The 26,629-nt window shown below is 38.2% G+C and overlaps 1 protein-coding gene across 5 annotated transcripts in view; it reads right to left on the bottom strand.

The window, feature by feature from the left end:
• The window catches only part of EFNA5 (ephrin A5), a 293,503-nt gene that overhangs the window by 11,999 nt on the left and 254,875 nt on the right, over positions 1-26,629 (bottom strand). The window lies entirely within an intron of this gene.

Raw genomic sequence — 26,629 nt, 5'->3', positions numbered from 1 at the left:
GCCACCCCTCCTCTGCTGCAGGAAAAGCAGCCAACGGAGGCCCAAGGTGAAAGTGCCGGCCCAAACCAGTAACAGAGGGTTACAAGGCAGGCTTAAACGTGATCTACTTCTGCTGGGGAAAGCAGAGCTTTGTGGGTCCTGAAAGCTTGTCTGTCAGTGCTTTTGCAGGTAATTCAATTAGAGGTTTTACTCAGAACTTGGCTCCACATTCTATATGACTAACCCAAGCCCAGTAACTTCCATCATGCTATTATAAGTACAATATGCTATTGAGAAAGTACTGTGTTGCAATGGTACATTTATTTTTTTTAATTTGCCACAGAGAAGGATGGAATTAATAAAGTGGGCTTACCAAAACATGACAGCATGTTTCAAGTTATAAATCACTTGAGGAAGAAACTTTCTTCTCCTCCTCAAGATAATAAGACTGTAAACTTTCCCTACAGTTGAAAGATTATCTCCCCTCTGTATCCACAGCAAAATGTCAAAGGAATTTCCAAGGGCACTAAGGCCCTTACAGACCACAGGTATTCGCTAATGCATTCTAGAAATGACAAAAATTACAGAAACAAGCGTCGCATACTTCCCTCCCTGTTGTTTGATTCAAGTGGTTTCTTTGTTCAGAAGAAGCAGATGACATCAATCAAATCACATATGGCTTACAATTAGTTTGGCAATACCCAAAGTGACAAAGAGAAGGACCAGCATTTAGTGTGTCTTCTCTCTCCTTTAATGTTTAAATTATTCCTCATGGGGAGTCCAGAACACAAAAATGCTTGTTTTGCAGGTGAGAGGATTCAATACACAAACTTCCAAATGAATTTTACACAATCTCCTTACGTAATTCTGGATCCAAGTCACCCTCCTGGAGGAGAGCTTCTGAATTCGCCAACTAAATAATGTCAAGCAGTACAGGGTCCCTAGTGGCCCTATTCAACACCTGTTGAAAACTACTTTAATTTTAAAACAAAAGTATAGAGAAAAAGTGTTTTTGGTCCTCTCTATCTCCCCTGGTTGCTCTGACAAGCAGTTAAGAAGTGCTAACAGCTGGCTTTGCTGTAGGCTTTCATTAAATCAAAGTCAGAAAAACTCCCTCTACTGACATTTACAGTAACTAGTGTGTTATTTAGGGCACAATATTTGCACTCTGTGGTTTGATCCAGGAAATGGTGTCCTTCCTGTGGACCTCAACTGCAAATGTGCATGTCACAAATACAGTACTCACAGGTGACTCCGATTCATTAGGAAAACCATGGGTTCTTGAGGGAGTGTATGTCTTATTCATGAGAGTTAGTGTGAAAAAAGTGACACATGGAAGTTCACACTGCTGTTCTATGAATTTCTAAGCTGAGATGAACTCACTTCAAGCCTCGTGAATTTGATTTGCTACATGCAAATAACTGACTTTACAGATGATACTGCTAAATAAACAGGCTGAAGACAGAATCAAATGCTTAACTGTTTTAGTGAGGAGCTTCTTGGATTTAGTACAGGTCTTTCAGATTTTTACTTAGGAGAAATAAATCCAGGACATGAAAATTATTGGGAGAACATGGGAATAACTAAACGGCAAATGATAAGCCATCCAGGAAAAAACCTCAGAGTTCTCTCACGAGCTCTCAAGGAGGAACTTTAGCCTTAGCTACTGGATGTGCTACATGCTTCTGTGAATTAAAAATATCAAACGTATTTGTATTTACATGACACATAAAAAAAAAACCTCTCTTCCCTAACAACCTGCCCTATTACTTCCGCATCTCCTATCATCAGGAAATGTGACTGATGCTTTGTGATACTGTTTGACTATTATGCTCTAATCTTTAGAAAAATTTATGAACAAAGAATATTAGCATACCATGTAATATGTGAATACACAACACAGATTGCATGCCATGGACTGACACTGTCATCTCCGGCCGGAGCTCAAGGAGCAAACTCCTTAGCGCTAACCTAAGATGTGTACCTTACTAGGTCAGTATAACCTGGGTTTCTTATTTATCACTTTGTAAAACGAAAACAAAATCCAAAAAGATAAAACCCTTTTTCATAGAGTAGCAAAACTCCATTTTTTAAATGAAAGGTTTAATAAAGTGAGAGTGCGGATTTCCTCTATGTTATGCTCAACATTCTTTCACTCCACACTTCTTGGCTGACAAATGTAAGATGCTTTTACACCAACTTAGAAACACAGATGATTAATTATTAGTAATATTTGAATATATAAGGTAATACAAAAGTGCAGTATTAATAACAAGTAAACAAAAGGCAGAGGACTGAGCACTAAAAACAAAACATAACGGAGGAATTGAAACGTATAATATTCCCACTAACAAGCTTACAAAGAAAAATCTCAGGATCAATTTATGAGCAATAGACAGAGCTGAGGATGGAAATGAGGGAGTAAAATCTTAAAACATGCCTAGCTTTTGGCAGGAGGTAGGTAGTATTAATCCTTATGGTTCGAGAGATACAGCACTTTATCATGACCAACTACGTATTAGTTAAAAGTAAATATGTAACTATTTTTATATACATAAATTATATTCTCTCTATATATAACTTACTGTACTGCTTTCCTTAGAAAGCAGTCAACACTGAAAGTTGATAGTGAATAATTATAAAAATCCATTACATATTACTGCAGCTTTATGTATCATTTCAAATGCATTTAAAATGCCTACTATGGGCTGGGTGCAGTGGTTCATGCCAGTAATCCCAATACTGTGGGAGGCTGAGGCTGGTAGATCACTTGAGTGAGGCTAGGAGTTTGAGTCCAGCCTGGCCAACTTGGCAAAAACCCTGTCTCTACTAAAAATCCCAAAATTAGCCAGACATGGTGGTGCATACTTGTAATCCCAGCTACTCGAGAGGCTGAGGCATGAGAATTTTCTTGAGCCCAGGAGGCAGAGGTTGCAGTGAGCTGAGACTGAGCCACTGAACTCCAGCTTAGCCACAGAGCTAGACTCTGTATCAAAAATAAATAAATACAATAAAATGCCTACAATGCACCAGCTTCTTTATTCGGTGCTATGTATGCAAAGAAGATATATAAGATTTCAAACTGTCCCTGCCTTCGTGGCGTGCTTCTTCAAGCTGGGACATAAATATGAACCGCAGTTCAGGGTAGCTGGAGGGACCCATAAAACACCCAAGGTTTATGTGAAGACCCAGCACAGCTTTGGGCAGGAAGCAAGAGTGTGCCCCAGACATGTTTATCAGAGGCTTTACGGGTCCTCCAGAAGCCAACCAGCAGCAACTGGGACAGAAGACATTTTATCCCTAAATTTCCAAATCAGAGCTTTGGCACCAAAAAGATGCACTGACTTGCAAACAGCTGAAAAAAATCTAGACCTGAAATCTTCCTCTAAAGATACATGGATTTTCTGATAGAATTTTTCTACTTAAAATGAGAAATGTCTTAAACAGTTGCCACAGAATCCAAATTCACATCCATTTACACGGTTCACTGCTTAAACTGTATATCTGGAGTCAGAAAGTTGGGAGTAGGGACATGGGGACCATTAAAACAAGCACAACCTGCCATTCCATTATCTTAAGAGCAACTTTACAAATCAATCCATAGAGTCCCTTCCCCCAAATGAGCTGCAAGGTACCAATCAAAACCTTATAACACATAATGAAATATAAGCTGGAGACTCTTTGATTCTGTGTGTTTATGGTACCATACTAATAAGACCACGAGGGCCCCTTCCTTTTACTCTGTTCCATGACCTCAGACAGGGGCTCTAACTTCAGCCTTCCCCAAAATCTTGGTCTCCTGGGGCTCAGGTGAGTATGACTCAGCACTTAGCCAATCTGGTAGAGAAAGGTGACCATATTCAGTGCCTCCAAATCAGTACTTCTGAAAGTTATATTTAGTATTGCAAATATATGTAACATTCAAACCACAATTCACCATGGGTCTATCATTCAGACATAGCAGAGAACACATCCCTTCAGGTACTGCCATCATGCTTGTGGCAGGCAGCTTCTGACATGGCTCCCAACGATCCCCACTTTCCTGTAGGCAGGCCTTTGTAGAATCCCCTCCTCTTGAGAGGGGGCTGAACCTATTAACTTGCTTCTAATGAGTAGAACACGGCAAAAGTGATGGGATGTCATTTTGATCATGTTACAAAAGACTGTGCCTTACTTCTAGTGAACACACTCTCCCTCTTTTGCTTACGAAGCAAGGTACCATACTGTGAGATTTCCAATGGAGAGAAATATGTAGCAAGAAACTAAGGGAGACATCCAGCCAAGAGGTACAAGGAACTGATGTTACAGCTCAACAATCCGCAAGGGACTGAATCGGCTAACAGTCGGGTGAGTGAGCTGGAAAGTGAATCCTTTCACTGAGGCCTTGAGATGACCATTGCCTTGGGAGAGACTCAAAGGATCGGGATAAGCTGCACCTGGATTCCCGATCCACCGAAACGGTGGAATCATTAACGTTGTATTAGTCACAAAATGTGGGGGTAATTTCTTAATCAAGAGTTAACTGATACAATGCTGTGCACTAACAAATCTGTGTCATGAAAGGGGAGCCGACTTTTGACTGAAGGACTAAGACACTGCAGCATGCTCTGCTCATGGACACTGGCCTTGCTCCCACAGAGCGGCGCACTCCTGATTCCGCTGCCACGCCTCAACAACTGGGTCCCTTACTAGTTTACATTTCAAGCTACCGTTACAAGTCCACTTAAAATACACCTTGAAGAGAGGTAATTATAAGCTGCTATTGAAGAAATACGACAAGACATATCAATTTAAATGTTCTCACTCCAGCATTTAGAAAGTGATTTTCATTTTCCTTCCCATGCAACTTAGTTTGCTTTTGCTAATGCAGTCAACCTGTGCTGTTCTTTGCAATTAGCATGACGTCTCATTTTAACTCTAAACTGCTGGGTGAACCGAAATGACAACTCATACAAATGTGAACTTAATTCTTAAGGAGAATGCCTTTCTTCAAATAGGAGAAATAGAATGGAAAGGTGGTATTTAAAAATACCTGAAATGAAAGGATTTTAAAATAAGTTTAAAGTTCTTTTACCATCAAAAAACTCCTATTAGTTAACTTCTACACAAGCCATCAAGTTAAATGCAAAGATTATGAGACTTCATACAACTCAAAAGTTCCCTGATCATCAAGGTCACAACCATTTTTCTTTAGGAAGAACCAAAGGTTTAGCAGAAAAGGAGTAAAATATTATATTTCTTTCACATTTTCAGGCCCAACACTGTACTCATCAGTCAACCTTAACATCTCTGCCTAACCTGATTCAGCTTCAACTCTGTATTCTGAAAGCCAAAATCCTTCTCCTTTTCTGTGTCCCATGCCAATCTGAGTACTGTGGAAAGTTTTATTTTTAAGAATATTCAGCCACTTTCTTCTTTTTAAAGAAATGAGTGTGTGTGAACATTAAAAATGCAGTTTTCCATTATGTTTGCCACAGGCAATATTTCTCAATTTGTGCAAGTCAAAAGAAAAGATAGGCTATTAGCTGTTAGCACAGCCCAGTTTTTTCCCCTGTAGGTTTTTCATGTGGTTCCACATACAACACAAATATGTGCAAGTTAGGTAGGTGAAGGTGGAATTAAGCATTAATATTCCTTTCACAATAAATGCTGAAAAAGTAAAGCCCATTTAAATACATGGTACTACTGGAAATATCTCCTAGAATTTGATGAATCAATAAAATCCGTTTTGTGTATATGAGTGGAGCAGGGAAACAGAAGTGGTGGGAACAGAATAGAGATTAACCAAAGCCATATGGACTTGGAAAATGGTTACCAGACCCACCAAAAACTTCTTAAAACAAAAGTTAGCCCTCTTCTTAGGAAAGAATACTAGAGCAACAATTTGCAACTGTCTATGAGCCCTTTTTTAGAAGCACCATGCAATACTTAATTTTCATATAGAGAATAACATCATGTGTTATGATGAAATATATCTCACCCATTCTAACTTTGGGGATGTAAAAGTCACATGTTTTAATGACCTGCTCATGGCCCTAGTTTACCGTTTGCATCCATCGTGCAACCCCAGGAGCTGCTGAATTTGCCAACATGTTTCTTCCCTTGCAGCCCACTGAGTTTCAAGACTTAAATCATTGGCAGGTTAAGGTCAGAGCCCAAGACATAAAATTTGGAAAGGAGGTCACTAAATAAAGATAGAGGCCTTGGAGACATTAAGAATATCATGTAAATGTTAGAAACTTTGACATGACTCTGGGGATGTTTCTTTTAAAAGCTAGAAAAAGAAAAGAGATGTGTTTCCCACCACATAACAAGAGGGGTAGAAAAACATATTCTGCAAGTTAAAACTTGATTTTAACACCAGGGAACTGTAACAGGGAAAAATAATTAAAGTTTGGGACAAGGGAGGTAAAATCAGTTCCAGCTGTGCAGCCACAGACAGAAGAGAAATGGGAAGCACCACCCATCCTACCCAATTTCCCTCCCCTCCCATCTCTCTGCCCCCTTAAGGCAAAGTTCTCACTGATAATAACTAAAGTATTATTTAAATTCTAGCAGGTAAGTCTCAGTAGATCAATTACTTTTTCTTAGCGACCTCAAGTTAATGGCTGAGGACAAGTTTCCACTCATTTCTAGGAATACTCAAATAGGACATTATCATGATCTCTGTATATATTTATCTGAAGTATGAGCACACTTTTACTTGCTTTTAAAAGCTCAGTGACGACAAACTTTATTTCTAATGCTTGTAAGAGGATGATTTGCCTCATACAGTTTGATATCTATTCAGGTATGAGCCAAAAACAACCTGGATTTTGGAGAATGATTTTCAAGTATCCCCTTATAAGAAGCATTTCTAGTTCTTTTTTTTTTTTTTTTTTTTTTTTTTTTGAGACAGCATCTCACTCTGTCCCTCAGCCTGGAGTGCAGTGGGGCCATCTTGGCTCACTGCAACCTCCACCTACCAGGTTCAAGTGATTCTCCTGTCTCAGTCTCTCAAATAGCTGGGATTACAAGTGTGTGCCTGCATGCCTGGCTAATTTTTGTATTTTTAGTGAAAACGGGGTTTCACCATGTTGGTCAGGCTGGTCTCGAACTCCTGACCTCAACTGATCCACCTGCCTCAGCCTCCCAAAGTGATGGAATTACAGGTGTGAGCCACTGTGCCTGGCCCATTTCTGGTTCTTTCTAATGAAAATTTAAGACAGTTTTAAATAAATCTCACAATCTGAATGTAAACTTTACCTCCGTCAGTCATGTGAATAGGGAATGACAGTCTACATAGGCACACAAAGCAAGGTAACATTTAGATACCATTGTAATTGTCTAAGAAACTCCTTAACATGAAGAAATATAGTTCTGTTTCTTATATATATATTATATAGTTTTTATATATATTATATATGTGAAATATATATTATATAGTTCTCATATATATTATACAGTTCTTTCTTTCTTGTTTGTGGTTATTTTGGTGAACCTACTGTACTAGAGAGATACCATCTGACAAATAAAACAAGACAAAACAAGAACCAACCAGCTAGGCAGAATTAATCACTTAGAAAACCTCTTCTTCTGATGGAAGCCCCATAATAACCGTAATAACAACAAAAACAAAAACTCCAACAAAAGGCAGAATTCCTAGAATCCCACAAGAAGAACTATATTATTTCTTCTCCACAGGCTCCTTTTGCCCCTCTGTGTGATACCCTCTGAGGGTGGCAGTTAACTGGTAGGCAATGAAAGCAAAGCCACAAATCCCATTCCTCATTCGTACGATATTAACTGAAACAATGTTGTTATCAGACAGCACTAATGTAGCATGACAGTAAATTACTAATAAATCATTAAGTTAATACAATTCAAAGAAGCTCCTAGAAAAAAGTTAATATTTCTGTGGGCCTTTCAAAACCCCTTTCATTATTATTCTCCTTTGTGAGCGTTCTTTTAAGGAACATGGCTTAGCAGCTTGAGTGTATGCATAATGATTCTCTTTCTCCCTGGTTCACTCTTTTTGACTGCCTCAGTTTCTTCATTAGCTTCGTTTTCTCTAAAACAAATTTTAAGTATAACCTGTTTTAGAGAGGAGGTACAATTTTACAGTGCACTTAGAAACTCAGGTGATCCTTACAGATGGAGGATGTTGTTTCACTACTCTGCAGATTGATAGCATCAGCTCTGTGCTCACCGGGGCCTTTGCATGGGGATGTGCCTTAGCAGGGGGCACCCAGCAGGGGCTTCTGAGGTCATGAGTTCTGAGTATAACTATGGAGAAGGAGGGGCTCAGGTGTGGATAGTGGTGATTAAAAGTTACTTCAGAGTCATAAGAAAAACAAGGGAAATTAAATGTGATCCCTTCTAGCCTAAGTTTTAAAAACCAGATCCTACCACAGTTTGATTTGCTGTTCTGTGTGTGTTGGAGGGTGAGGGTGGTAATGAAGATATTTATGTGAGGATGTGCACTGAGGATGAGAGAATTTAGAAAATTAGAAAGGGCACTGGAAGATCCTGTTCCCTTTGAAAATATGTTAAGATCTCTGAGCTCTTTTTTCAATCCATGTTAAGAATGTAAGCATGCTGTTAAATTAGAGGGACAGTAGACCAGAGACAAGGATGTAAATCCTGCAGAGGGGAAACCAGGCTGGGTAGTGAGACTGCTTTTGCACCTGTATACCCAGACATGACAGTGGTAAAACTAAAGAAAACCAGCCCAGAGGTGGCTATAGACTCCACATCATGCCCATACCAGTTCATGGATATTGTGCTGCTATATATAAATGTTCTCATTCCACTCTTTAATATTATTTCGTATATTATTTGGGTTAGCCAGGTGCAGTGCCTACAGTCCCAACTCAGAAGGATCACCTGAGCCCAGGACTGAGGCTGCAGTGAGCTATGACTGTGACACTGCACTCCAGCCCAGGCAACAGGCTGAGACGCTTTCTCTAATAAGAAAACAAAGCAAAGGCATAAAAAATGGGGTAATTCTGTATTTACACAAATCAATAATTTCTTTGGTTATCTTTCTTACCAGTAGGCCATGTTCTCCCCAGTGCCTATCATTTCTGCTGGTGGCACAAGTATCTAGACGGAAATATCCATTCATTTAGGCTGCAGGCTCCACATGGAATCCTAGAGGCCTGAACAAATTAACGTTCTCTCTGTAGAAGGCGAAATTTTGTCAAGGAGGGAGTTGTTTAGGTACCGGGATTGCACAATTTGTTTCACACTCAAGATGCTTTCCTCGATAAGGCTTTTATGTTGATATATTGGAGAAAAGGAAAGCCAATCTCAGGGACTAAATTCTAGTTTACTTGGATTGTCTCTGAGTCAGATTATTTCCAGAAAAGTTAATGGCTGTGTATTTGCATTCATCATACCACAGAATAGCAGCCAGGGTTACCTTTTCCATAATCTGGTCTAAACCTTGTTGTCCTTCGCTTTTTTTGTTTATTTGTTTGTTTTTGAGAGAGGGTCTTTCTCTGTGGCCCAGGCTGGAATGCAGTGGTATAAACAAGGCTCACTGCAGTCCCAGCCTCCTGGGGTCCCTCTTTATCTCTCCCACTCTTTTGCCTTCTTCGGCATACATCGATAGCTTGTACCAACAATATTCCCTCCTAGACTCTCCTGGAAAGTTCACCTTTTCTCATATGTCCTTTCCTTTGCCTCTCAAAATCCCTGCTTCCTCTGGTCACTTGAGATATGTCCCCATTTCTCCAACACAATAACCCTCTTCTAGGTTTCCACAGAGATCTGTTTCTGCCTCCTTACTAGCACTTAACCTATTCTATTTTGTTGTGGAGCTGGTTAATACATTATCTCTGCTACTAGAGTTGCAAGTCCCCCCAAAGGCAGGAACCATGCCAAGTTGTTGCGTTCCTGGGTTCTTGGTTCTGGGGAGTCTATTGCTTTGTCCCTAACAGGTGTTCAATAAAAATTTGAAGAATTATTATAGAGATTTTAAAAAAATCTGTTGAGGACAGGCGCAGTGGCTCACATCTGTAATCCCAGCACTCTGGGAGGTTGAGGCAGGAGGATTGCTTGAGCCCGAGAGTTCAAGAGCAGCCTAGGCAATGTGGTGAGACTGTGTCTACAAAAATAACGATTAAAAAACATTGGCCAGCGATGGTAATGTGTACCTGTGTTCCCAGCAACTTGGAAGGCTGAAGCAGGAGAATGGCTTGAGCTCAGGAGGTCAAAGGTGTAGTGAGCTGTGTTTGCACCACTGCACTCCAGCCTGGGTGACAGAGTGAGACCCTGCCTCAAAAAAAAAAAAAAAAAAAAAAAAGTCTAGCTGCAAGGTGATTTGTTGACCAAATACGTACCAAAATTTAGGATTAGGACACAAAAGTGAAGAGAGGGGTAGTGATAAATGTGAAAAAAATTAAGAAAACACAAAAGGTCCTTGTCCTAGAACTAGAGGTCTCCCTCGCCCACACTGCTGACTCCTTCTTGTAGAATGATCTTGGAATCAGATCTAATAATCAGGCAAAGCCAGGGACATATGAAGTTCAAGAAGGTAGCATTTCAATATCTGTAAGAGTGTGGGCGAGGTCAAGAGATCGAGACCATCCTGGTCAGAATGGTGAAACCCCATCTCTACAAAAAATAGAAAAAATTAGCTGGGCATGGTGGTGCATGCCTGTAATCCCAGCTACTCGATCTCTTGATCTCCTTTCACTTATCTCTTACAAGAAGTAAGAGATAAGTGAAATGAATGTGGGCATCTTTAGATTCAAAGATATGTAGAATTTAATCAAATGATAGCTTGAGTGCAGGTTGCAGGCCCCTCCCAGTGAACAGAGAATATAAGCATTGTGAAGTTAGAATCCAGGTGACCCTGGGCGTCTTTAAGTAATGATAAAAGGTGGCTCTGGACAATCTTGATCACAGGAGATGGTGACATCATCCTTGCTGAATTCCTCTAATCATAAAGATTAGAGAAATCTCTCTACAAGCTAAAGCACCTCAGATGTTACATGAGAACATAACCCCCGCAACTGTGCTGAGGGATATAACTATCTTTCAACCACAGCAGAGCTTAAAAACTAAGTATAGACATTTTTTAAAGAGTCAAAACCATAGAACAAGTATTTCTTCTGTGTTAATAAATGCTGCCATGTGTGGTGGCTCACGTCTGTAATGCCAGCACTTTGGAAGGCTGAGGCAGGTGGATCACCTGAGGTCAGGAGTTTAAGACCAGCCTGACCAACTTGGCAAAACTCCATCTCTACTAAAAAATACAAAAAAATTAGCTGGGCGTGGTGGTGGTGCCTATAATTCCAGTGACTCAAGAGGCTGAGGCATGAGAATCACTTGAACCCACGAGACGGAGGTTGCAGTGAGCCAAGATGGCACCACTGAACTCCAGCCTGGCTCCCGACGACAGAGCAAGACTCTGTCAAAAAAAAAAAAAAAAAAAAAAAAAAAAGAGAGTCATGGTGAATGCGGTACTTTAATACTTTTAAACTGTGGGATAACTTTGGCCAACCTGAGTAACAGGTCAGACAAGCAATTCTAATTTAAAATATATAATGGAAACATTGACTTAGATTTGTGACTAAGTGAAATTTTAGCAGTGACAAAATCTATAATTTACATGTACAGTATTAGAACATTTAAGAGAACTAAAGGTTCATCATATTTTAAAATTTAATTTATTAGAGTAAGAATTAGTAGGTTTTAAATTAAACCAAATATTTACATTTGCTAGCCTTATATATAGAATAAGATGTACAAGCTAATCTGAATAGGCTAAATTTCAAATTTTTAGAAAGATTTAAAAAAAATTGTAACTTCAATAAGTCAAATATAAAAAAAAAAAAATTTTTTTTTTCAGATGGAGTTTCGCTCTTGTTACCCAGGCTGGAGTGCAATGGTGTGATCTTGGCTCATCGCAACCTCCGCCTCCCGGGTTCAGGCAATTCTCCTGCCTCAGCTTCCCAAGTAGCTGGGATTACAGGCATGCGCCACCATGCCCAGCTAATTTTTTGTATTTTTTGTAGAGATGGGGTTTCACCATGCTGACCAGGATGGTCTCGATCTCTTGACCTCGTGATCCACCTGCCTCGGCCTCACAAAGTGCTGGAATTACAGGCATGAGCCACCGCGCCTGGCCCTCAAATATCAAATTTTAAATGTAAAGTTTAAGTAAACGTATTTTACAGAAAAAAACCACCCTTCTGTGTACCAAAAAGTCATCTTGACATTTCAGGTTCCGGATCAAATGCTGCCTTCTCAGAGAAGCCTCCTATGATCACCTAATCAAAAGCTATCTCCATGTTTCTCTGGCATTGAATCTAGCTCCCTACTGGTGTAACTGGCAGTTATAGATTTGTTTCCTGGTTTACTGTTTAACTTACTGATTAAGCCCTAAGCTCCAGAAGCAGGAAGTATTTTTCAATATATCACAGTGTTTCTAAAATCATAGTGCTTGGCACACAGTAGGTACCCAGGAAATATTTTGGTAGCAGTGAATAAGTGAATGAACTGAAAACTGAATGAGCTGGAAATATTCAGGGCCATATATTACAACAAATAACCAAAGGCAGCAAGGTGTTCCAGAAACCTAGGATCTTCACAGATTGATTTGCTATGTTTTTCACTCTCTGGGATTATTACCTTTTATATTTCCTCCCGCTAATGCACAGAGAAATCTCATAGCTAGCTAGATGAAAACTTCACCTACTTTATTGCTGCTGCAAACTTACTGAGATATTTGTTTACTATTTGATTTGCCAGAAACCTCAGTTTAGCAATCAGATAATGCACAGATGGATACTAAAAGATTGATAAATTACAATTATAACTTTAACATGAAGTATAGTAAATAAATCAGATGCATTTTTAGGAGCTTCTGGAATTTGAAAAGCTTGCAGAATGGAGAAAAGGATAACCATCCTTTAAAATTTTGTTTCCATTTTTTAAGAAATTTCTGCAGCTAACATATAAAAACAAGTATTCTATCCATTAGCCATGATAGTAATACTGATGTGCTACTTAAGTTTTAAGGAATCATTTATATTTCTATACTGACTCTACATGTCATACAAATAGGAAGATTTATTGTATTACTTGGCATTTTGAGGAAAAATTCATTCTATTTTGCCTCTGCTTAGTGGAAGAAAACTCTTGGGTCAACTTGTCTTTTTAATCTAAGAGGTCTCAATTGAAATTGGCTTTGAAGTTTGCTAATTACAAAACTCAACAGGGGTTTTCCCTTATTTGGTGTAACTCATATTTCTATTCATTAACCCCAGTCTTAAAAAGATTAAAAAGTCTGAATAGAAACAACTTAAAAGTCTGAAGAACAGCCTCTCCCCAGTGATACCTTTATAGATACTTCAAGTACAAACTTCCCCCATACTATCAAATTCTATTTAATTACAAATCTTCTGTGGTTGCAGGAGGGGAAGGTAAAACACACACATTTTGAACTTTCCAGCCACATAGGGCTGTAGGAGGTTGAGAAATCAGTAAATTCTTTTCACTGTATATATTGGGGAAATTTACGTCAACCTGAGTTATAAGGAAATCAAGATTCTGAAGGGCAATCCTGCTAGTTGCTTTTTGCAGGGCCAAGCCACTGGGTTCAGATGCTTTCATTCGGGTGAAAAGATCATTACCAGGCGGCTCCGGGGAAGTTGGCCCTCCTGTAAGTGTGCTCCTTTGTTATGAATATGGAACAGATGGAGCCAAATCTATCTGCTCTGTAGGAACAAAAACACTTACAACCCAGCTCTCTCTATTAAAGACTCTACTTAGCTCCTTTATACCATCGGCTTTCTGTGCACTGCTGTGAGGTTTTGACTTTATAGAAAAAGGCACTTCATAAAAGCAACAGTTCTTACTCTTAAACCAAAGTGGCCTAAGAACTAAAGATGAATACGTGGTTTCACCTACAGGACTCCTTGGAGATATGTAGATATTCAATTAGGGTGTGTGTGTGTGTGTGTGTGTGTGTGTGTGTGTGTGTAGGAGGAGGAAGACTGTATTCAATTCTAGTGAATGTCTGCATTAAAATAACGTGAAAATACAGAAGAGAGCGATGAAAATGTCATGTTTCTCATTACAAGGATGCCATCTAATTGCTCTAGCATAATAAAATGGCAAGATTTAATTTTGTATATATGTCTGTAAGGCTAGCGAGGGCTGTTTTGAGCAAAAAATAATGACTATGCACAACAAAATCATGCGGGTAAATATGATTAGTAATTAGGGCCACACCACAAAACAAAGGCTATATGATGCTTCTTCACTATGAAAAATAGTATTAATTACTTTCAGCCTCATGCCAATTTGCTTACATTCTAAAAGATGTAAACGCTGAGGTAAAGCCAATGCATGCACTTATTTATCATGCTGCAAGAAATCTAACGCCATCCCTACAATGTGTTCTTGCCAAGATATATGTGCTGACAGTTAGCAAGGTAAGTTTCCAGGCCACTGGGTGTGGATACACAACTGTATACGCACCTTGCATTGATAGCAACGGGGGAAAGGAGTGTCTGCCTTATTTCATTACATGTATTATACCGATACATTTAAAGTCTGGCTGCCTCTTCGGAGATAATTGAAAAAAGAAATTCTGTGGCAGGATGCTTTGATTCTGACTAAATCAAGTCTTCGGGCAAATTTCCTCCTGCCAGTGGAAGCACAGCTTGCCTGAAGTCGTAACCTTTGTTGGAGGAAAGGAACTGGCCTTGAAGCAGATCATGAAGCAGATGTTTTATGCCAAATCAGAGTCTGGGGATACGTAGGCTACTGCAAATAAAACTCTTCTTCTGTCTGTTCAATCATTTCAATTCCCTGCAGTGTGAAATATGAACTTGCCAACAAATGGCCAGCGTGCTGTGCCTCGCAGCAGGGGAGGAAGTGCCACAGCTGTGCCAGAGACTGGAAAACTCAAGACGCGCATGACATGTTCATTAGTTCCCCTGTATAGCTAGGGCCTTAACCAGGCCAGTCTCCAGAACCATCCACAGGGAAGCAGAAGGAGTGTTTACTACACCCAAAAGAGTTAAAGACACGATTTCCACCAAAATGGGTTGCAAAACTTGTAGTGATCCCTTTGATGACTCAACAAAGTTAGTCTTTAAAACAAGAACACATCTCTGGACAGGAGTAGACAGAAAATATTATGTCTGCCAATGATTACAGTTTTTTTTTTCTGACTTTATTAGCAGCCTGCTCTGTGAGCAATAAAAAATGAAACAATGAAAAATAATTTCAGTCTCAAAGCATCTATAAGAGATGGAAAGAATTTAGATGTCTCTTTATCAGAAAGACAGATTGGTGGAAAATGCCTGGCTCACCTGTTGCAGGCAAACGTAATGCTAGTTCTTCCTAGTGTACTAGCTTTCTACTGCATTCTACATCAGTTTCACAATAATAAAATAGTGACTTGTCTCAATTAAAGAAAAGTAACATTAGACTAACAAATTTCAATTTGCTATTCTTTGTGGCATATTGAACATACATATTCACACATAACTTTATAGCTGTAATCCTAGATTATAAATATCTCATATTCAGTTCTATTGTGAGATTTCTCAAAGGTTATTCACATGCTTTCTAGTGCCACATTCTTTCAAATTTTAATCATGAGCTCCCTAAATAGAAGTCATTTGCATCTGTAAACATTCCCTTGCAGTAGTATTTAGCAGTGTATTCTCTTTGTGCGGAGCTATTTTAAAAGGAAAATAAACCTTAATATGGAACAACAATCAAGCATGAGCATAAAAAGGTAAATTAGAGGCTTGAGAAACCCTGTAAACCCTTTATGTAATTTCTGAAAAATGTCTGAAGTTTCTCAATCTTAAAATAGCCCAGAATCATATAGCTTATTTCAAACAATGGATTATAGGGATACTACTCATGTAGTCCAACTCATGACCTAAATCATAAGAACATATTCAAGAAATGAAATGAGTGTGAGATAATTTATTATTCTGAAATGAGGCCAAATAAGTACACATGGTTCAAACTCGAAATGATAGACCATTATCACAACTGATGGCCGGTTCTCATTCGTTTAGCATTTCTAAATCAATGTTGTAGTCAATAAATCTGTTGCGAAATGGTTACACATCATTGTTTTAAGGAATTAATAACAAGACGTATATTTTTGTTTTAGGGTTCTTTTGGCACCAATTACTGTAGAATATTATTTCTTCATAATGTTTCTTTTTCTCTATTTAACTTGACCAAATACAAATTCGAAACATAAAATTATTTCTTAATTGACATGGAGCTTGGTGGAAGCGAACATCATCTCAGGATGCACAATACTAATAATATTTTTATAACAGCTATCAATTATCTACTATTTCCATTCACCAGGCACTTTGCCAGGTTTATTAAGTTTAATCCTCAGCACAGTTCTTTGAGGCAGGTATTATTATCCTCATTTTAGAGACGAGGAAACCAAGGCTTAGGGAGGATAAGCAGTTAGACGATGTCATACATAGCTAGCGTAGGGTGGAACAGATATTCAATTCCAAGTTTTTCTGATGCCAAAACTATATAACCTCAGTTTACAGTATAAATCATACTTTCTTCCTGACTGCCTTACTTCAAATATTTGTTTCATAATTTCCCAGAAGCTCTTAAAGGTCCTTCCAAAAAAGTATGGGGGAGGTTGAAACTTGGTAGAACTTGACTGTGTAATCTCAAGCATGTGCAACAGATTTCAATAAAAAGCTGCATGGAGATTTTGCTCGCAGAGACATGCCCTATGCATATTTTCTAATCAGGTGCATGTCAAGAAAAAGCCTTTTCATATTACATTACTATAACTGTTGTACTCCTTTTTTTGAAATTTTAGTTGTTCAAGCTGCGAGTAGGACTTGTGATGTATTCCTAAGCACCCACACAAGCTATGGCAGGAGGAAACAGGAAACAAACATAGGAACCCAATGTTCCAAAAAGAAAACTGGAAGAATTGGCAGTGTCCTTAGTACACCCTTGCCGTGAAAGAAGAGATTTCCCAGCCTGGCCGTGCCATCTCCGACCTCGCAGCATGTCCTCTGAGATTTCAGCAGCCCTTGCCCGCTCCCACCCCTGTGGTGCCTCGGCTCTGACCAGAAGGAGAAGCAAACTAGCTGGACGTTGTTCCACAAGCACCAAAAGTAACATATAAATCGGAAGCGTCTCTTATCCAAACCCAACTGAGAAGGCTCTGTCTTGGGAAGGGGCCTGCCTATTTACATACAGACAGTCCAGGGGCTTTCTGGATGCCCCAGAAAAGTCACAGATGCAGCAGATTCACTCATTTTTACCTTAAAATCAGTAAGGATATGGTTATTGATAAGGTACACCAAAGGTGACTTTGTATCTATTTATTTCCTTCTGTAATGCAGGTATTTGATCAATAATGTCCTATTTAATGGTATGTGTAACATTTTTCTATACCATGTGTTTGCCAAAAATTATTTACCTTACCAAACTGAATTCACAGAATCTCAGTGAGCCTGAGAAGCAAAAAGGATTCTGCTATACTTGGGGCAAATGGGCAACAGTCCAGAGTGGTCCTAGTGGAAACTAGGTCGGATCGTGTTACTTCTCTGTTCTAAACTCTCCAATGGCTCCCATCTGACTCAGAGTGAAACCCCAGCTCCTTTCCATGGTCTATGATGAATCTCCCCCTACACTCCATAGCACCAATTTATATTTGCATACATTCTAATGTTTACAAACACTAATTGTGGTTTTAGCCACCACTTTTAAATGGCAAAAGACTGCGATTACGTTTGCACCAACCTAATACATACTCTGCACACATCTACAGCGCTCTCACCCTGTTCAGCCTACTTGAGCCATGTGGGCCTTCTTGGTGCTTCTCCAGGCCCACAATCTCCGCAGGCTCTGGAGGTTTTCCGTTCTCTCCACCGGGAGAACTCTCCTGCCAGATAGACACAGGGATTGCTTCCTCACTTCCTTTAGGTCCCTCTTCCAATGTTAACCATTAGAAAGGACTTTTGTGACCACTATTTTATACATACACACACCTATACACACACAATATGTATCCTACATATATGTATGTAAAATCCTAATTTCCCCACCTTCAAATTCTCTGTTCTTCTTACTTTATTTTTCTGTCATAGTACTTAACCACCTACTTGACATATTTTATATTTATTTATTTGCTTATTTAGTCCCTCCCAGTCTCCTGTCCCCAGTAGAGTGTAACTTCTATTAAAGCAGGGTCTTTGTCTATTTTTTTTCTCTGTTCTATTCACAAAGTCTAAAATACTATCTGGCCAGAAGAATATACTCAATAAATACCTGTTGAATAAAGTAAGAGAGAAAAAAATCAGTGAATGAAAGACAACATCACCCCAAGAAAAACACTTGTTTTCTCACTGGTCTATTCTAACTGCCCACAAAATCACAAGTGTAAAGTAGAAAAAAGTAAAACAAAAAGTATAATCGTTGAATAGGCATATGAGTTTCATGCAATTAAAGTAGGTTATTAAGTTGGCTATAAAGATGAATAAGTAGCTTATTTTTCAATATATAGCTAGGTTTTCTTCACATTTGTACAAAGCAAAATTAGTTTAAAAGTACCTTTGAAAAAACTTCTACTAATAACTTGGTGGTTATTTTCAAAGCATTCACGCAAAGAGTAAAGGCAGGTGATGGCAAACTATCAACCAAGCATGGAGTCTAATATAGGTCCTAGGTGGTTCTTACTGACTTTTTTTGCAGTAATGCTGAGCAGCAACAGCAGCCCTGATTACCCTGAAAACATCTAAGGAGTGACACAGACCTGGAAGACATTCTCATCATCACCACCATCAATGACCCCTCTCGCGTCCTCAAACCAAATGGAAAGCTAAAGTCAAGGAATCAGAAACCTCAAGTGTGTGAGTATCATCTAATTTATTCTCCTCATTTTACAAACTTCAGAAACTGAGCTTTAGCATTTCAGAGAGACCAAGTGGCTTGCCAAAGTTCATCTTACTTCGGAGGAGAATACTGAACAAGCTGATATGGGCCAAGGATGCATATCAAAAGAAAACGAAAGTGTTCACTCAAACTACCTGGGACAGAACTAGAGCAAAGAAATTGCACCCAAAGCTCCTCTTAAATACTAAGAACCCAATTATTAGGAATTAAATGTTTAATGAGTTTACATTATAGCTAGTTCTGCAAAAATTTATGAAATACTTTGGTTGAACTTTTTATTTGCTGAACATATCCTTTACAGTGCGTGTAAAATCAATGTGTATAATACATTTATGTCCCTTTTATAGAAAAGAGTATAATTTTACTATTTTAAATAACTATGAAAGGTTATGGCTACTCCATCTTTGCCTCTGACATAGGGTTGGTCATAGTTATGATTTATTTTTTCTCAAATATATGGTCAGAGACACAGTCTCAATTAAGATATTACTCCTGAAGGAAAATGGGAGGCATTTTACAACTCTCTGCTTTATGATTCTATTTCCAGAAAGCACAGGGGTGAAAAGTGGGAGCTGTCTGTGATACTAATTTGAAAAACTAATGAAGTAATAGAACTGTTATTTCTCCTAAGTGGCTACCAGGCCCTATTCTCTGCATAGTGCGATACTGTATTTATACATGTATGACTTAAGTCCACAGCTACCACCACAACGTGCCTCAGCAAAACCACACACACACACACACACACACACACACGCACACACCACCACCACCACCACCACCATCACTGTTACCACCACATCTTACTAAGGAAGAGGTTTATAAAATTTTTATCTCAATTCTCAGGCACCAAGAATTTGATTCCAATCTCAAAGAAATGTTCTTTACATTTCCTCACAGCTATCTTTTCAAAATTTTCGACTACTTTTGCTCCTTACAACCCATTTGATCCTGAAAAGTATATGTAAACTGGATTTTTAGAAATCAAGTCATTTTAAAGAATGCTCTAGGGCTACTGAAAAGAATTTCATTTTTGTAAATGGAATAATCACTCTGCAATTTATCTTCTGTAAAATCCTAATTTTCATATGTCGTTCTTGTTTAAAATGATATAGACCTGTTCAGAATTCCTGAAGGGGATAAAACCAACATTAATTCTTTCTTTCTACTCCATTCCAATTGAAAACTTCCTCTAGAATAACAAACAGAATTTTACTGATACTTGGCCACATCTTCCTTGTCATTCTCTTTATATCTGCACAGTTCCATTCATTCTAGAAAGCAAGACTTCTCCTGTCAAGGCTTTGGTGAGCTCTGACCCTTACCCAAATGTCGAGTGAGAAAACCCTGGCCTCCCACATAGACAGACCAAACCATCCTTTATCAATTCTTCCTTCCCTTCCTTGTGCCCCTATGTATATAGTAAGAAAAAAGATATCCTGTCCTTGCTCTCGGGGCCTTATATTTTAAAGTAAAATACAAACTTTGACAATGTCATTGTTTTGAAGAAAGAAGCAAAACGCTTGAAGGTTCTGTATGGAATGGAATGGTAACACCAACTTTGAACCAAGGGCCCAGTCCAAGGTGATAAAGTTTGAACACAAAAGACATTAAAATCTTCCAAGGGGTCAGGTTCAATTAGGGCCCTTTGGCAATCTGGATTCACTTGCTAATCTGAAGGGAGTACCAGATGCAAGACAGTTCAAAAAGCATTGACTGAATACTTACACCACCCTAGGAACTGAACTCATAAAGACAGGTGTATACCTCATCTTTCCTCTTTGGGTCACCAGTGCTAGAAGCACCTATATTTCCACATCCAGAGTAGCTTCAGAAAACGTTGTTTGGGGAACCTTTTGGACTCAGCAGTCAGAACCCAACCATTAAAAGCACCAAGGGCATCGCCTGTGAGAGATCAGAGGATATATAGGATGCAGCAGGAACAACACCCTCGTGTAACTATGTGAGTAGCACGATGCCTTTTATAGGACAGTGAGATACCAGATGAAAAACTACTGTGTATTCCCAGGGATTGCAAAACTGGCTAGTTATTCATTGCAGAAACAGGATTCTCAATGTTCAGAACCAACTTGGAAGGCGTATGTATTAGTGAGTGCCTGTCCTTTTCTAGCCCCCAGCTTAGGTCATAATGGAGGTATTACTTAATACTGAATTTTCATCACAGAATGTAAGATGGATTTAAGAACAGGTTTATAAGTAAAATTATTTAGATGTGGTAACTACTTATTAAAGCCAACTAGTTAAATTGTTCATTAAAGACAGTTAAGAGCATGCTGTGAGTCAAAAGCCTACAGCCTATCACATGCACAGAAGAGCCACTTACTAGGTACAAGTAAATCTCAAGAAAAACAAAACCTACAGCACACTGCAAATCGAATGTGAATTATACTGGTCTACTCATCAAATCGAATCAAAAGTTTTGTTCTCACATTTTGGATCTGCATTTAAAATGGGACTCCAGAAAGATGACAAAAGTTATTTAAAAGACTTTAAACAGGTCTTGTAGGGACAGTCAGAGGAATTTAAGTAACAAGATTCTTAACAAAGGCATGAATCTTTGAAGGAAGAGAACACTAGTCTGTATATGTTGCTCATCTGAAAAGAAGACTAGAGGCAAAGATGTGTTTTTAACTATACAGCAAGTCTGGTTGCTGTGACCAGAGAGAAAGGACTGGATAATGAATGGTATTAAAATGGATTTTATCATCAGGAGAACTATATACTTACTATACTTTAAATGTAAATTGGATTTTACAAATAATCTAACCTAATCCATGGAAGCCAGTTCCCTCAACATGCCCTTTAAAGAAAGGGTTCCCAGGTCTAATAAATTTCGTGAACACTGCGTATTGTACCACTCTCTTTGAAGAGTTAACAATGCACAGTATCGTATTTAAGGCATCTGAAAGCTTTTCAGGAAAAAAAATTAACTTTAATTTTAACAAAATTAGCAAACAAATTACATAGTTGTTATAAGAAATTATAACATCTTAATTTCCCTGTTCCTTGAAACCGTCTTTGGATCCTCACTTTAGCCTAACCCCCTCTTCTACATTTGAGAAAACAGACTCACTTACATGACTGGCCCTAAATCTGATTACAGTTGGACAGTGGCAGAAATGAGACGTAACACACTCTATTGCATGTCTTATATTCTGTTGATGCCAATGAAATAAAGCTGAAATGAAATAAAGCTGAAATAAAGCAGGATGTTTTCCATTCTTTGTCTTGGAGTCTTTGATCTTTTTATATGATATTCATTAGAAGAAAGAAAAGTAATTAAATGTGAGAGAAAACTGAAAAATATAAACCATATGCTTTAATTTGTTGACCACAGTTAAACGTGCAAAAGTACTGGAAAAATATGAGTACTAGATAAAATATTACTGTACAACACACTAGAAATATAAATGGTAGCTGGGCACGGTGGCTCATGCCTATAATCCCAGCACTTTGGGAGGCTGAGGTAGGCGGATCACCTGAGGTCAGGAGTTCAAGACCAGCCTGACCAACATGCAGAAACTCCATCTCTACTAAAAATACAAAATTAGCCAGGTGTGGTGGTACACGCCTATGATCCCAGCTACTCAGGAGGCTGAGGCAGGAGAATTGCTCAAACCCGGGAAGTGGAGGTTGCAGTGAGCCGAGATCGTGTCATTGCACTCCAGCCTGGGCAACAAGAGTGAAACTCCGTCTCAAGAAAAAAAAAAAAAAAAAAGGAAATAAAAATGGTAAACGACCTCTGTCCCTATTGCACTTAAAGCATTGACTGCATGAATTTTCTCTTTGTTTTGAACCATTCCACATATTGGACAGTACCGTTCATCAATGAAATACACCCTGGTTTTGGCCAGTGGTTGTTTCTGCCTAATTCTGCATCACTACCTAACTTTCTTAGGCGAAAACGCAAACCACCACCATCACCACCACCAACAACAAAACTCTGAATAACTCCTTTTTCCTAATCTCATGCAGTCGTGAAGCTGTCGGTCAAAGTACTCTCTATTCTTTCCAAAGCATAGGCATATAAGCCAATCAAATTCCTTTTCCCAAGAACTTGAATCTTGAGTAGGGTGACACAAGAAATTGAGAAGTATTCGAGCTAAGAAAATCGAATGGCTGAGTCTTGATGAGACTATCCACTTGTTGCTGTATCTGAGATCCCCAGCACTGTCTTGGTTGCTGTCCATCCAGAGGTCTTCAGTTAAAATAACCAAACTCTGAGGAAAAAGTCCATCTCTTTTTGTTTGTTGGTATTTGACAGAGGGTCTCACTGTAGTGCAGTGGTGCAATCATGGGTCACACCAACGTACAGACATTGCCAACATGCCTGGCTATTTAAAATTTTTTTTTCCCAGATAGGGTCTTACTTTGTTGCCCAGCCTGGGCTCAAGCGACTCTCCCGCCTTGGCCTCCTAAAGCACTAGGATTACAGGTGTGAGCCAACGCACTTGCGTCTTTTTAAGTTAGCTGAAGTTGATAAATATTGTTTACAAATGGAGAACCTTAATGAATATAATACTCATCTGTGGTGTACTTTGCAAATGGATGGGATATTATCAAATGTTCATAATTATTACAGGGGTCATACATTTGGCAATGAATTATTCCAGACTGTAGACATAGAAATGAAAAGTAATATTAATTTAGTTATGATGGATAAAAATAATAGCTCTTAAAATATCAGGATTACACAGAATTTTGCTTATTGTATTTACAAACAAGGCTTGAAAATTTTTAAAATATAGATTGGGTGATACTAACTTTGGGTGACTTATTGATTAACCTGCTTTTGATGATAGAAATAATTATTCTATCTTGTGTCTCCATGGTATAATTTTATCAGTGAAGTGACAAACCATGCTTTCCAGTGAGGCCTTCAACTGACTTGGAATGTACAGTAAAATACAGGTTTCCTCAAATGAATTGCCAAAATCATTAATCTTTATCTAAAGACCCATAATAGTGTGTTCTCAGTAGCAGGTGGGGGAGAGAGAGAAAATGTCTTCCAGAAAGCACTTTGGCAGTCAATCTGGTTGATAATAAAACTTGATGAAACATCTGTGATTAATATTAATTCTGATTCTCTCTTTAATGGATAATTGTGAAAAAGATAATTTATCCCATTTCATTTAGACTACAGCTGAATTTTTCAATTTAGAAAAAGAACATTTCTCCATGTTTCTCAGGTATGAGACTATAGGGAAAAAAACCAGGTGCACAAAACCAGCCAGCAGACAGGCAATTTTCCAGTTAGCCCTTGAAAATATTTTGTACACATTCAACTGACCACTGCAGATTTGGATGAGACCCAAAAATGATTCTCTAAGTGAGTAGACTGATTATTTCTTCATCTTCATCACTGTAAAACACTCTAAATGAACCACAGTGAACTGAATTAATACCTTTTGAACTCAATTAATATATTTTGGCCATATTTGATTCTGCAAAGATGGTAAGAAAAATGCCTTTGTGAGTAAATGACAGTGAGCTATTTCTGACCACCAGTGTATTTCAAACCAGTTGATGATAGAAACTATTTTTGACACATGCAAATGTATAATTCAAAGTACCCATAAAAATTTGTCATGGAAGCTACCATTAATTTTGACAGAAATGAGGAAAGTAACTAATTGCCTTTCAAATATCAGTATTAAGAATACCATCTATTAAACTAGCACTTCAACTCATTTCCATATGGAAAAACTTGAAACATGGGTTGAAGTCTCCTGTCCAACTCTCCACACCTAATGAATGGTGGAGCCAAGACCTAGACCTCCTCATTCTCATCTCATCTATCTTTCTAAACTTAATAATACTTTTAAAAGGAACCTATGAAATAATAGACTTATTTTCTAAGCATAAGGGCATATTATATGGTTAAAAAATGACTGTTGTCTAACCCAACATAGAAGTGGTAAATAGTGATTAGGTACAGATCACTGTTGACCTTTAATCATAACCAAATCATTGCTCCATTCAAATTGACTCCATTTTCATCAGACTCTAACTGAAATCAGGGAGAGCAAAACAAACTGAGAAGCACAAAAGGTCACAGACAACAGGCATTGACTTCTTCAGTGCACTTTCCAAAAACCTCATGTTACAGAAATGGAATATTACAGGAACTATTCATTATTCTTCTCTTTCTCTCTAAGTACACATTTTTCTTCTAAACTGTTGGTCCAAAATGAATATTTCTTATCACTTGATATCTTGCCTGTTTTCTGTTTTTATGTGGCTTTCTGATTCTTATCCTAACACAGCTTACCACCTTGAAAGAGAAATTTATTTTATGATAAAAAATTGTTTAATTGTATAAGAAATACAAAAACCCTAAAGGATTCTATGGTTTTTGTTTACATCAGCAAGGTCAAATTGTGTATAATTTATATGCAAAGCAATGAGTCAATTTACTTGATGAGGCATCAGGAAGGATTTGTTATGACCATTGTGAATTAGGTGACTCCCAGAATCTTAGTCTATTTTAGCGTTTATCTTAGAGTGTCTTAATCTCTCCTTAACCAGAGCTCCCTGGATTATACCAACATTCACATCACAAAGACTGCCTTTTCTCAAGACTGACGGTACTGTTGACATGACCCTTCCACTTAATCAAATCCTCTAGTACCCACTTCTTTCAAGTCTTGAATTCAGACCCATCCATTCCTACTTTAAGCCAATGTTCCTTAAGTGTGGTACCACTTGCAGGAAAAACAGCTAGAGGACTTATTAAAAATAGATTCCTACATTGCAACCTCATACAATTGAATGAATCAAACTTTATGAAAATGGGTTCCAAGAATCTGCCTTTTCACCTACCATCTGCAGGTAGATCACTAAATTTGGGATAGCATCTTAAGCCCTGAGACTTAAATTCCACCTTGTCCCTCAAATCAATATGTTACTATATCTTTAACTGATCCCTTCCTCCTGAAACAATCTTACCTCTCTTTTATGGAAAGTAATCTTAAAATTCACCTTATTTCTCTTTTTGCTGTTATTTTCATAAATGTGTTTTCCCACACTGGATTGTGAGCTCCTAGAGGACAAAGATCATATTGAATACTTTCTCCACTGTGTTGCCTACATTGGCCCTCTAGGTAAACATAGCTCAGTAAGCACTGATGAACTGCTTGACTAATGAGAAAATAATATGTAATACTGAAGTGTGTCCTTCTGTAGCCACTGTAGGTTTTCTACAAATACAATGATGCACAAGTATCAACAGCCTCAAGTAGAGTTTAATAAATGGCTTTTATAGCATTTTGAGTATAAATATTTCACAAAATTGCCACAATAAATCTTCTAAAATGTACTTTATAATAAGCTAACACATTGTAACTAAAGGTCAGAAATTCTGCTATTTGATTAAACTAATCTAGCAAATGTTATTGATTTAGAAATTCCACTTAATATAAATATCATAACAACCTATGCAAAAATCTCTACACCTATGGCAAAGGAACTAAAGTCAATCAAAAAAAAAAGAAAGAAATTCAAGTTAAGGATATTAATATCTCTGAGATTAGAATCATTTCTGCATTAAGTACCAGCACTATTTATAGAATACATTTTTGAACATTGCTTTTCACACATGGATAAGAGCTAAGGGCATGAACTTTGAAGTCAGAATGCCTTTGCTCAAATCTGGACTCAACTGCACATGAACAGTGTGATTCTAAAGAAGTGATTTGACCTCTTTGCATTTCAGTTT

Source organism: Saimiri boliviensis, chromosome 1 (assembly GCF_048565385.1).
Source record: "Saimiri boliviensis isolate mSaiBol1 chromosome 1, mSaiBol1.pri, whole genome shotgun sequence".
Lineage (NCBI taxonomy): Eukaryota > Metazoa > Chordata > Mammalia > Primates > Cebidae > Saimiri > Saimiri boliviensis.
This window is presented reverse-complemented; position numbering and strand designations above follow the sequence as displayed.